The 13,525-nt window shown below is 39.5% G+C and overlaps 1 protein-coding gene and 1 pseudogene across 1 annotated transcript in view; both read left to right on the forward strand.

The window, feature by feature from the left end:
• The first annotated feature begins 1,837 nt into the window (after window positions 1–1,837).
• Window positions 1,838–3,528, forward strand: LOC121951162 (annotated as a pseudogene).
• A 9,307-nt stretch (window positions 3,529–12,835) lies between these two features.
• Window positions 12,836–13,525, forward strand: part of tmem71 (transmembrane protein 71) — a 10,268-nt gene continuing 9,578 nt past the window's right edge. Inside the window, 1 exon segment of the mRNA XM_042497688.1 lies at window positions 12,836–12,912. The gene's annotated coding sequence lies outside the window, so the exon portion shown is untranslated.

A 13,525-nucleotide genomic window follows, 5' to 3' on the forward strand; every position in this document is an offset into this window, starting at 1 on the left:
TGGGGGGGGGGTTCTACGTGTAGTGTAAAATGTGTGTGTTTTGGGCTGCAGCAGCTGTGCAGTTTATTATTCTGCTCCATGTTGTTTGCTTTGGTGATCACTCGTGTTGATTCTATGAAATATGAAGTATGTAGATAAATGTTGCCCTGAAATGGGGGAAAATGTCCAGAAAACTAGATTTAGACTTCTAATAATTTTATATTTACAATTTTCTTTTTTTTTTTTTTTTACATGTTGTTGCTTATTGCCCTCTCGATATATCTGAGAGAAATCAAACCAATTTACTGAGGTTTGTAAGGGTTAAATGGCTTGTTAAAGGTGTCTGAACGCAGCACAAGAAAACTGGGTTAAAGGAGCTCGTCCAAACAATGCTGCAGGATGATGTGTTTGGATAAATCATTGTGTGGTAAAAAGTTTGGGGTTTTTCTTGATATGAAATGCATTATTCTTCTAGTGAGTCCAATATGGTTTTGCTAGAAACAAATGTTATTTCTAAAATATTATTGGCAATGTGTACATGAGGAAAAGTATTTGTAATTTGTAGGTTTCCAGGTAAAAAACATCGTGAATACAATAGATATGACAGATAGTTCTCTGAATTTAAGGCGGCCGGTGTTACTACTGTTACTGTTGTAAATACTTGCAGCTGTCATTATTGTAGTTAGCATTGTTGTCACAGTTTTCATTGTTGTTGTTGTTATTGTTGCTGTTGTCTTTGTTGTCTCTTGTGTCTTCTCCTCCCCTCTGTGCCCCCCAACCTCTTTCTTTTCTCTCTTCCTATCCACTCTAACGTTGTGCTGTCCGGTAGCCTTGCCAATAAATCTCAGTGCAGACTGCAACAGGAGGAAGTATGTCACACTCCTCTTTGCAGAGCAAATCTGTTATGGCACCTCAAGGCATCCGGACCTCTCATACTGCATGCCTAAGCTGCCGAACAGGACAGGTTAAAAAAAAAAAAAAATAAAAAAATAAGGCGGCCGGTGACGGTCAAAGGTTGGAACCTATCAGGAGTCTCGAGTGTTGCTGATAAGCTCTGTGGTCTCACCCACATTAAACACACTCCTTATGAGTGTATATTAAAAAAACAATATTATCATTTTGAACATTAAATATCTTATCTTTGTACTGTATTCAACTGAATATAGGTAGAAAAGGATTTGCAGATCATTGCATTGTGTTTTTAGTTAGGTTTTGCACAGCGTCCTTGCTTTTAGGAATCAGGAACATCAGATTGCAACATTCAAAATATAAATATATTAAATTAATCCTTTTGTTAATGATTGTTGGCTCATGATACTCAGATTTACTTTGTCTGCCTTTATTTCAACTAAAAATCACACATTTACAAAAGTCCTCTTGTTTCTTTAGGACTCATTTCACTTCATTTTTCCACCGTAACATTTTCATTAACGTAAACATCATCAGTTTTCTTTATAACTTTAAGCAATCAATCATTTTAAAGTCTGAGTGTACACAAACGAAAAATATTAATTAAATGCAATAAAGAAAAGTATATATCAGTATATCAGTTTAACGGTCCACTCATATTAATCAACAGATGGAGCTCAGAAGCAGCTGATCTGGTTCATAGGCACATAACTGTCAAAGGAAGTGAGTACATATGGATGTGAAGTATTTTGGAACTTAAAACTTTTCATGCAGGTTTTAAGCAACATTTTAAAGGAGGAAGCAAAGTTTAGGTTCAAAGTGCAGCTCCTCCTCCTGGAGCGAGGAGCGAGCTGATCCCACCCCTTCAGTTTGCAGATAAGTGTGAGCAACGTGTGGTGACGTGAGAGAGCTGACGGGCTTTCACTTCTAACTAACTGAAACTCAGAACTCAGACGGTCGTTGATACTGAGAGGTGAAATGGCGCAGAAAGGAGTCGAGCTGGACCGAGAAACCTTCTCTTGTTCGATCTGTCTGGATCTGCTGAAGGATCCGGTGACGACTCCCTGTGGACACAGCTACTGCATGAACTGTATTCAACACTTTTGGGACGGAGAGGACGAGAGGAGGATCTACAGCTGCCCTCAGTGTCGGCAGAGCTTCACCCCGAGGCCCGTCCTGCTGAAAAACACCATGTTAGCAGCTCTGGTGGAGCAGCTGAAGAGGACTGAAGCTGCTCCTGCTGATCTCTGCTACGCCGGAGCTGAAGATGTGGCCTGTGATTTCTGCAGCGGGAGGAAACTGAAAGCAGCGAAGTCCTGTCTGCAGTGTCTGGCCTCTTACTGCGAGCGGCACCTCCAGCCTCATTATCGATCAGACACATTCAAGAAACACCAGCTGGTGGAGCCCCGAGAAGCTGCGGGACAACATCTGCTCTCGTCACGACGAGGCGATGAAGATGTTCTGCCGCACAGATCAGCAGTGTATCTGTTATCTCTGCTCCGTGGAGGAACATAAAGGCCACGACACAGTGTCAGCTGCAGCAGAGAGAGGCGAGAAACAGAGAGAGCTCGAGGGGAGTCGACTAAACGTCCAGCAGAGAATCCAGGACAGACAGAAAGACGTGAAGCTGCTGCAGCAGCAGGAGGTGGAGGACATCAACGCCTCCGCTGATAAAGCAGAGGAGGACAGCGAGAGGATCTTCACCCAGCTGATCCGTCTCCTGGAGAAAAGCCGCTCCGACGTGAAGCGGCAGCTCAGATCGCAACAGCAAAGCGAAGTGAGTCGAGTCAGAGAGCTGGAGGAGGAGCTGCAGCAGGAGATCAGCGAGCTGCAGAGCAGAGACGCTGAGCTGGAGCAGCTCTCACACACAGACCATCACACCCAGTTTCTGCTCAGCTACGCCTCACTGCCAGCACTCACACGCTCAGCCAGCGTCCACATCCGTCCTCGCCGCCGCCGCTTTGAGGACGTGACAGCGACCGTGTCAAAGATCAGAGACAAACTACAGGACTCTCTGAGGGACACGTGGACAGATGTCTCTCTGACTGGGACTGAAGTGACACAATCAGAGCCCAAAACCAGAGCGGAGTTCCTCAGATATTCACGTCAAATCACACTGGATCCAAAAACACAGCACACGAATATCTGTTATTATCTGACGAGAACAGAAAAGCAACACAAACAGGACTCCATTCTTATCCTGATCACCCAGACAGATTCACCGTTTACGAGCAGGTCCTGAGCACAGAGAGTCTGACGGGACGCTGTTACTGGGAGGTGCTGTGGAGAGGAATCGTTCGCATAGCAGTCGCATACAAGAATATCAGCAGAGCCGGGCACTCGAGTGAATCTGCGTTCGGATTCAGTGACAAATCTTGGGCGTTAAGATGTGCCCAGAAAAGTTATTATTTTTATTATAACAAAAGCGAAACTCTGGTCTCAGATCTTCGGTCCTCCAGAGTCGGAGTGTACCTGGATCACGGTGCAGGGATTCTGTCCTTCTACAAAATCTCTAAAAGCATGACTCTCCTCCACAGAGTCCAGACCACGTTCACCCAGCCGCTCCACGCCGGACTCTGGCTTTATTCTGACAGAGCCACTGTGAGTTTTGTTAATTCAAATAGTCAGAAGTCTGCTTAATTAATATTTAAGGGGGTGAGATTAAATAAGTGTGTACTTCTCAGTACTTTTAAAATATGTAAACCAAGTCATTGTGTGTTTGACAGTTTTTTTTCCCCTTCATGTTCTTCATCGTCCGTCCATCCATTTTTCTTCCTCTTATTCGGGGCGGAGTCGCAGGTTGTGTGTCAAACACGTTGGCTTCGTGTACAAATTTAAAAAAGGGATGTTTTTCATTGTCTGAAAGTACTGCTTTTTTGCCTGCTTGTTTGTACAATCATTTCTCCATTTTCATTTTTATATGTTCAAAACGAATCAAATAAAAATTACGTTTGCAATTGTTTTGGCCCGTGCATCCTTCCCGTGTAGTTTCATCCACGTTAGAGGCTGAACGAGGACAACCCGGTAAAAAATATGACTTCATTACGGATGAAACCGGGCTCTCAGTCACAGTCGCGAAGTTATCACGCCAGGTGGTTGCTCGCGCTCACCTGGTGCGTCACTGAAGGCCAGAGTGGCTTCGTAACATGAATTTTTGTACCTCTTTAGTTCAGGTAATTTTCTTGTGACTTTTTGTAGATTTCTCACTAATGTTTCGCTCATTTTTTGGTGAAGCTGTTCATCGCCTTCTTCCTCTCATGCCAGTTTGCTCAGGTGTTGAAGGGTTAATCAACTCATCCTTCAACTCCACAGATGTAGCCGTCTTTATGTTTTCAGGCACAAACATTGATCCCAAATACTATTAATGAAAAATTAAGCTAAGGAATAAATAAATGAGATTCTGGACAAAGATTAAATTGGGTTCAGCTTCAAAGTGGAGGCGTTGTTATAACGCTTAACTTTTTGAGAGACAGCAAGCTCAATTTGCGGCAGCGGCACCTAACTGTGGCACCCCCCCAGATGCCGCACCTAGGTGCCGCTAGCGGTCGCAGCAGATGCCACTGGTTGCCGAGACGTGCCAGGAGGTGCCAGGAGGTGCCGCGAGGTGCCAGTGCTTGTGCCACACTGTGTGCGTGTGTGTGTGTGTGTGTGCGTGTGCCGCTGTGTGCCTGTGTGTGTGTATGTGTGTGCCTGTGTGTGTGTGCGTGCGCTGACAGCCTGTGAATACACACACAGCGGAGAGACAGTGAGATGAGAGGAAGCTGATATCATCCTCGTGTCCCCTTTTCGGCGGATTTTTTCGAATTTTGTCACCATGTAATATATTAATTGTGTGAGTAGGCTATATTAAAAACACACGCACACGCTATGGCACCTCCCGGCACCTCCTGGCAAGCAGTGGCACAAGCACTGGCACCTCCTGACACCTCCTGGCACCTCCTGGCACCTCCCGGCACGTCTCGGCAACCAGTGGCATCTGCTGCGACTGCTAGTGGCACCTAGCTGCGGCATCTGGGGGTGCCACACGAGATGCACAGTTAGGTGCCGCTGCCGCAAATTGAGCCAGCCCCTGCTGAACTTTTTTTGACAAATTTATTGCCATTTTTGGGTCATATCTTGTTGAGTTGCTTATTGTCCTCTCCCTATGTTTTTGAAAGAAATCAGACCAATTTGTTCAGGTTTCAAAGGGTTAACCCCCAAAGTTATGTCACAAAATTGTATAATTTTAAAGGACTTTTTGCCAAGTTTTGTTTGCTTCTTTTAATATGTTTTTTTTTTTTTTAAAAAAAAAAAACTAACTTTAAGGTTATGTTCTTGTACTTTTTACTAATTTCTTGGTCATTGCCTTTTTCCTATGTTTTTTGGAAAAATAAAAGAGAAAAAACTAGGGTAAAAAAAACATTAAACTACATATTAAATATATTTTTAAAAATCTATTTTTTTTTCATCTAAAAACATAGTGGCATCATGACAAAAACCTGGCATTTAAAGGGTTAAAATTCAGAAAATTAATGAATATTTGATATTATGATTAGGACTGATGGTTTAAAAATAAATTCAATGAAAGTAGAAAATCACATTAATGTATAATATTTTTCAGAGTGTGATTTTGAACAGTGCATTTTGTGTGCAGAGCTGTTATAAAAATAATAATGTATAAAAATCAACGTTACTGATGAACAGACACATCCCAGGCTGTTATACTTTTATTTAAATAATATACTTTGCATGTAATATATTGAAAATACTTCTTTTCATCTGAAAACATGACAAAAGTCTGGCATTAAAATTCTGAAAACTAATCAATGTTTGATATGTAGGATGTTAGTTGACAAATAAACTCAATAAAAAAGAAGAAAATAATTTTATTGAAGCTTGAGTTTGAAAGGAAAGGTTTGAAAAGATTCAGACTATCTGAGCGGACTAAGTTCAGCAGAGTCTCCATAAAAATAGGGCCAGAGTCCGGCGTGCAGCGGCTGAGTGAAGGTGGTCTGGACTCTGTGGAGGAGAGTCCTGGTCTCAGAGACGCTGTAGAAGGACAGAATCCCTGCACCGTGATCCAGGTACACCCCGACTCTGGAGGACACAGGACCTGAGACCTGAGTTCGGACTTTGTTGTGGATAAAAATAATAACTGTTTTGGTCACAATACAACGCCCAGGACTTGTCATTGAATCCAAATCTACATGCGTCCAAGTCCCCGGATCTGCTGATGGACTCGTACGCGACTGCTAAACAAAGTCCTGACCCTGTCCACCCCACCTCCCAGTAACAGCGTCCAGTGAGACTGTCTCTGCTCAGGACCTGGAGACACTCGGTGAATCTGTCCGGGTGATCCGGATAAGACTGCCCCTCTTCGGTTACCGTCGCTTTTCTGTCCTCTGACAATAACAGCTGTGTGAATGCTGTGTTTGGATCCAGGCTCATCTCACGTGACAGTTTTAGGAACTGGGCTCTGGTTTTGGGCTCCGGTTGGGTCTCTTCCGTCCCTGTCAGTGAGACGTCTGTGAGTTTCTCTCTCAAATCTTCATCAGCAGGAGCAGCTTCAGTCTTCTTCACCGGAGCTGCAGACATGGTGTTTTTCTGCAGGACAGTGTCCCAGTCTGCAGACTCTGAGGACAGCTGCAGAGTCTCCTCTGGTCCTCTGCGTCCCAGAAACGACGAAAAGACAGACCATGCAGTATCTGTGTCCACAAGGAAGACTCACCGGATCCTTCAGCAGATCCAGATCCTTCAGCAGGTCCAGATCCTTCAGCAGGTCCAGACAGACCGAACAAGAGGTTTGTCGGTCCAGCTGAACTCCGACAGGAGCTGGTTTGAGCTGCGATCTGAACTCTGTGTGTGTGTGTGTTTGTGTGTGTGTGTGTGTGTGTTCAGACACGTGATTTGTTCCAAAACTCAGGCTTTAAATCTAAAAGTTTAATTTTAAACATGTTGGCTATAATATATAGAAATGTCTTTATCAAAAATACGAACAGCGACAACAGGAAAACATTATAAGCATATTTTGACTGACAGTGTTTGTAAACTGAAAATTTTGGGGGGAAGTGTCATAAATGTATAAATACACAGCACTCACATCAACTAAACACAGGAAGGCCCGACATTTCCCTGCCAAAATAAAAGTGGGAACAATTTAAATATAAGATGAGCCTAAATGTTTTAGTGTTTTTGTGTCAAAGAGCCGCTGACAGAGGCTCAAACATTTACTGATGGATAATGATGCGCTTATTGTTTCTATCATTATTATTAATGGTAGTAGAATTACTATTAGTATTGTTGCTGATGATGATAATGGAAATATTATTATTATCATCATTTTCCTTATTTCTCATTGCCTTCATTTTTTATTATTTCCTTTTAATCTTAGTTTGTTATTTGAATTTAATTTATTTCATTTTGTATTTACAAAAATATAAAACAAAGATTTAATAATTTGTATTAGGTTTTATTTTAATAATTTAATAGTAATTGTTGTTGTCAATGTTAGTAACTATAATATTTCTTTTCTTATTCTTATTCTTATTCTTATTCTTATTCTTATTATTCTTATTATTATTATTATTATTAGCAGCGGTATTAATCCTTCACCTCATAATTTATAAATATTGTTTAGTAAAATGTTGCTTATTTAAATGTTCATGGTTCTGCTCTTACTTTGAAATCCCTGCCCGGAGCCTGTACTGTGTTGTGTTTTATTTTGACAGCCGGTGGTGTTTCCTGTCGGTGGGTGAGGCTCAGAGTCAGCTGCTGCTGTTTGGACACAAAATTCAGGGTTTTAAAACCGAAAAGTCCCGATAAAAAGAGGAAAAGGATAAAAAAAAAACTCCAATCTCTTCGCGAAAAGAAAAGTTTTTTTCTTCACTTCCGGCGACAACAGCGGAGGAAAACGAGTCGGTGAGTTGAGTTTGAGTTCAGCCCGTTTTTCTTTGTCTGGTTTTTACAGAAGACTGCTGCGATCAACATGATAAAACCAAAACGAGTCTAAACGTTTTTCTTTTTGCATGCTTTAATGCAAAGAAACACCTTCTTCAAGTAATCTGGTTAAAAATATTTTTTATATGTGTTTATTTTTACGTTTATTTAATTGTAAAAGTCCCTCTTTAATGTGCATTTTGACAAATATTATCTGTATTAATGTGCCTTCCTGCGGGCCTGTAACAGTGTACAAAATAAGGTTCAATGCAAAACTTTATCGTGGAAATATTTGAGGAATGTTGCAGCTAAAAATAGCGTGAGGCCACTAAAGGCTCTATATTGATGACATAAAGGACGCACGTTTTATTTTAATGGAAATAAACACACTGTGATACATTTATATATTATAATAATAAAAATATCTCAAAATATGAAAAAAAATAAATCCTCTTTAGAGGGCTTAAATGCTACGAAGGAACATTACAGTGCTTTTATCTGCTATTTAAAAATAAAATGCAATAATGCAACATCAGATTAATGACAAAAAGGAGCACCACACACACACACACACACACACACACACACACACAGTGAGTGACACATAGCTAAATTAGGAGGGAGAAAATTAATTTTAAAAACCCTCAAATCACAATAAGTTTTATAAAAATGAAAGTGTGCAGTTTAAGTTCAGTAAAGATGTAGCCTCCTGTGTGAATATTATAAATATTATAATATAAAGTACAGTGGACTGTGCTGAAGCTGCAGCTGCAGGTGCAGAGCCGTGTGTGTGTGTGTGTGTGTGTGTGTGTGTGTGTGTGTGTGTGCGCGCGCGCCCTGACATGGTTTGGTCCATCTCTGTGTTTTTCCTGTTACGCGTTTTCCTCCAACATCAGCAGCTCCAACACAGACAGGCTGCTGCTGCTGCTGCTGCAAGGGCTGCTGGGAAACACAGGATGGGAAGAGTCCAATGTGACTCAAAGGGGGGAAATTACAAAATAATAAATTAATAAATGTGATCCATAATTCCTTAAAGGTTACTGCAGAGGCATAGTTTGGAAAGATCATATTATACAAAAGATACCAAAGAAATGAGGAGGATGTACGATATTTTTCAGTTCAGGAATATTATAGTAATAATTTAAATTACTAAAAATTTAAATGTGTAAAAAAAAAAATATTACAATTTAAATATAAAAAACTAAATTACACACGTGTGTGTGTGTGTGTGTGTGTGTGTACTGTATTAGAGGGTTTTAACAACAGCTGAGAACGTATTCAGATGAATGAATGAATCAAAATGAAATGAAATATTATTTTATATCAGTTTCCTTATTTTTATTGTTCTTACTCGTCTCTAATCTTGTTTTGTTTGTTTGTGTTGTTTTTTTTATTGTGAAGCATACACACTTCATCAAATGAGAGATGGGAAACGTAAGAATGTTGCAGCTAAAAATCGTGCGAGGCCACTATAGGCGCTATATGAATCACACAGATAAACTGTGAGATATTATTAGAGAAGTAAGGACTGTAAACACACTACTGTGGTTCATTAAATATGTTGCAAATGTTATTCAAAATATCTCAAAATATGGGAAAAAACATTCATAAATTCACAGCTTACGGAGCAGCAGCCTGAAAGAAAGGACAGTTTTCTATTAAGACAAAAATAAAATACAATAATGAAATATTATAAACGAGCAGAAAGTGAAGCAAAGATAAATTATAGAATATATAAACTTTGTGTGTGTATACGTGTGCGTGTGTGTGTGTTTGTGTGTGTGTGTGTGTGTGTGTGTGTGTGTGTGTGTGTGTGTGTGTATTCAGATTTGGCCCGTGTCTTTGACTACAGTTTGGTTTTAGTCTGGATTTTGTAGTTTATGTTTTTTTTTAAAAATGAACACAAAGTTGTGGTTTCTTTGCTTGTTTCTCATATTTCTGTCAGGATTTATTTGAACCCGAGCAGCGAGGAGGAACTTCTGTTTCCAGACATTTTTATCCTCCAAACAGTGACACGAAAATTCGCCTCGAGATGTTAAAATGTTATTTTTATAAACTGAAGAGGAGACTTTGATTGTTGGACGTGTCCTAAAGGTCCAGTGTGGAGGATTTATGAGGATTTATGAGGATATATTGGCAGACATGTAGTATAGTATATTCAGTACTTTTCCTTTAATATCTAATCACTTGAAAATAAGAATAATGGTGTTTTGGTAACGTGAGAATGAGTTTGTATGTCCACGGGGAGCACGTCCTCACGGACGGGTGATCGGGGCAGATATTTGAAGTTTTGCTGATTGTCTGTATCTACGTTTTATTTGAATGGTCATCAAAATTAATAAATTAAAAGGTACATAAAGTTTCGGCATGGGAGGAACGTTTACTTTGTAAAACCTCAGGAAGCTTTATTTATTTATTCATTTTTTAAATTCAAATTTTCACATGACTTAATATCGGCCCTGAAAAACTAATATCGGTCGACCCCTAATGTGAACGCCTCTTTAACCAAAGCAAATGAAGTACGGGAAACGTACCTCAGACCTAAAAAATAAAAAAAATGAAAAGAGTGTTTCATATGCAACAAACAAGACTTATTAAATGAATATTCACACTGTAAACTCATGAATCCTAAATCAAAGTAAAGTCTTTAAATCAGAGATATAAAAGTCTAACAGTCAGGTCTCGAACCTGTCAGATTTTGGTGACCTCTTGACCTTTAATTTGGCGCCGCCGTCAGGACAAACGTTACATTTTTAGATGTCGAAATCATCGGCGTCGTTTTTCTCTGCTCTTTAGACCGTTGGTGCTTTTTTTTAAACCACGAGGAGCATTTTTCAGTTGAGACATTAGGAAGAGGAGACGGGAACCCCCCCCCACACACACACACACACACACACACACTCACTCTGTATCTATTCACTGTAACAGAGACGTCTGTGTTTTCAGCCCGCTAACAGCCGCTGACCCAGTTCATCATGTTTTATTCATGAGAACGACAGTCAGAGCTCAGACCGACCTGCAGCAGCCGAAAACACTCAGAGAGAACAAACATTCACCAAATGACTGTTTATGTGACAGTTTGAGACTTTAAACAGAACAAAAGACACATTTAAAAAATACACTAATTTGCTTTTTCAGTGTTCGATGAGGAGATTCTGCAGACAGCACCCTCGAGTTTATCTGTTTAACTAACATCAAACCCTTCACTCTTCCTGCTCTGATAACTGTGTGTGTGTTGATGCATGTGTCCTAAATGTAGTCCAGATTGTGTATTTGAGTGTAATCAGTGAATTTTCAGCTCAGCTCCTACAATAAGTCTAAAATACACTGTGGAAACTAAATAGTTACATTCAGACTGTTCAGGTCCAAAAATGCTCCATTGAAACCCATTCAAACTGACATTTTTGATCCCACAGCCATCAGAGCAGAAAAACAGGACTTGTATTATTTCTGGGTGTCATTCTGGGCTTTTGACTCTGAATTTGTCATTTTGACTATTTTCCACCTGATGAGGTCATTTTGACCATATTTGGCATATGGAGGAAATACATGCTATTTCCACTAGGTGACCTGTTACAATCAATGTAGCTGCTGATCACTGACATATCCCAGACTGTCAGCAGCTACACTCACACACTGACGTATCCCAGACTGTCAGCAGCTACACTCACACACTGACATATCCCAGACTGTCAGCAGCTACACTCACACACTGACATATCCCAGACTGTCAGCAGCTACACTCACACACTGAGGAGGAGGACACTCAACATCATTCAGTTTTTGTGTTTTTTTTTTCATCTGAAAACATAGTGGCATCAGGAAAAAACCTGGCATTTAAAGGGTTACAAAAAACTCAATGAAAGAAAAAAAGTCATATTAATGAATATACTTTTCATAGCCTGATTTGAAAAAGCTCATTTTGTGTGCAGAGCAGTGTGAGTATTTAACACTGCACAATAAATAATAATGTATAAAAATCAATACTGCTGCCATCATTGACACACTGTAGCTCAGACTGTGGTCTTTAAAAAAATCTACTCAGCAGTTTATTGAAAAATATCATTTTTTCTTTTTTAAAAACAAAGTGACATCATGACAAAAACCTGGAATTTAAAGAGTTGAAATTCTGAAAATTGAAAAAATGAATATTTGATATTTATGATTAGGGCCGATGTTGGTTTACAGAATAAACTCAATGAAAGTTTAAAATCACATTAATGTATAAAATTTTAAAGCTTTTTAAAGCGACCTTAAGGGTTAATTCAGCGCCTGATGTGTCGCAGTCATCCGGTTTTTATGTACACAAAGTCACAGGAAACATGTGACTTCACGTCTGCAGCGTGTCGGAGCCTCAGTGTGACTGTCAGAGACAAAGTCCCTGCCAGAGTTAACCCTTTAAAGCCTGAAGTGACGTCACTTCTCGAGCTGCTCCATGGGCCTTCGCCCAAGTTTGCCTTGTTTTTTTTTACACCGTTTTTTTTTCTTTTGTGTGTGTTTGTTTGTTTTTTTTAAAATTATTTTTATTATTACTAATTTTCAGGAAATTTTTACTGTTTTTTTGTTGTTAGTTTTTGTCTCAGTTTTGCCCTCTTCCCATCGTTTTAAGAAGCCACGGAAAATGTTTTGGGGAAAAAAAGAAAAAAATCTAGGTAAAAAACTATATCTACAATGATCGTAATTACATATTTAAAATTATTTAACAGAATCATTTACTTTATTAAGGACTTTTTGCCAAGCCTTAATTGTCCCATTTGTTGAATTTTATGTATTTATTTATTTTCTTCTTAATTTTTAAAAAAATGTATTTATTTATTTATTTGTATTCATTTTCAGGTATTTTTCTTTTACTTTTTACTAATTTCTCGCTTATTTTTGGGTCATTTCTCCCCGTTGCTCTTTGCTTTCTTCTTCACCATGTTTTTGAAAGAAATCGAGCCGGTTTGCTCGGCTTTGAAAGGGTTAACAGGAAACATGAGCTCAGAGTCACAGCCCCTCTTGTTTTTCTTTTCTTGTGCTTTTTCTCTCAGCTGCTGCTGCTGCTGCTGCAGGATGTGAGAGAACCACAACAAAAAAACCACCAGACCAGATCTGAGCCGGAGTCTGAAGGTACGTCTTCGAAAAGAGCTCGTCCTTATAAATACCTCGAGTTATTCTGCGGCCTGATCAGTCGCTGGATTAGATTTATATTAGCTCGCAGAGTCTTACCTCCGTTAATCCCTGGAGAGCTCAGACCGGAGACGAGCTCTGCAGAGATTAACCGAACTGACGGAGCAGATCAGAGCTGCAGAAACCTTTATTCTGATGCTTTTAGTCTCGATTTTTCTGCTCGACACAAACAAAGTTTTCTTTATCTACAGCTGCATATTTTCCTCTGAGCAATAACTGCAGTGAGAAAGTAGGGCATTATTAGGGCCAATATTTGGTAAATTAGTCGATTAAAAAATTATAATAAAAAAAACGAGGATGGAGCCTTATTTACCTTTTTATTTTTTGTAATTCTATCATTTTTCTATCTTTGTGTGTGTGTGTGTTTTGTGTGTGTGTGTGTTTAAACAAATTTTCAGGTAATTTTCTTGAAATTTTCACCAATTTCTTGCTAATTTCCTCTTAAGTCACCAGTTGTGTTCTTCCCAAGTTTTTTAAAAAGCTAGGGAAAAATGAGTTATTTATTTTATTAAGGACTTTTTAATTGCCTTCTTTGACAGACACACACACACAC

This window comes from Plectropomus leopardus, chromosome 12 (genome assembly GCF_008729295.1).
Source record: "Plectropomus leopardus isolate mb chromosome 12, YSFRI_Pleo_2.0, whole genome shotgun sequence".
Taxonomy (NCBI): Eukaryota; Metazoa; Chordata; class Actinopteri; order Perciformes; family Serranidae; genus Plectropomus; species Plectropomus leopardus.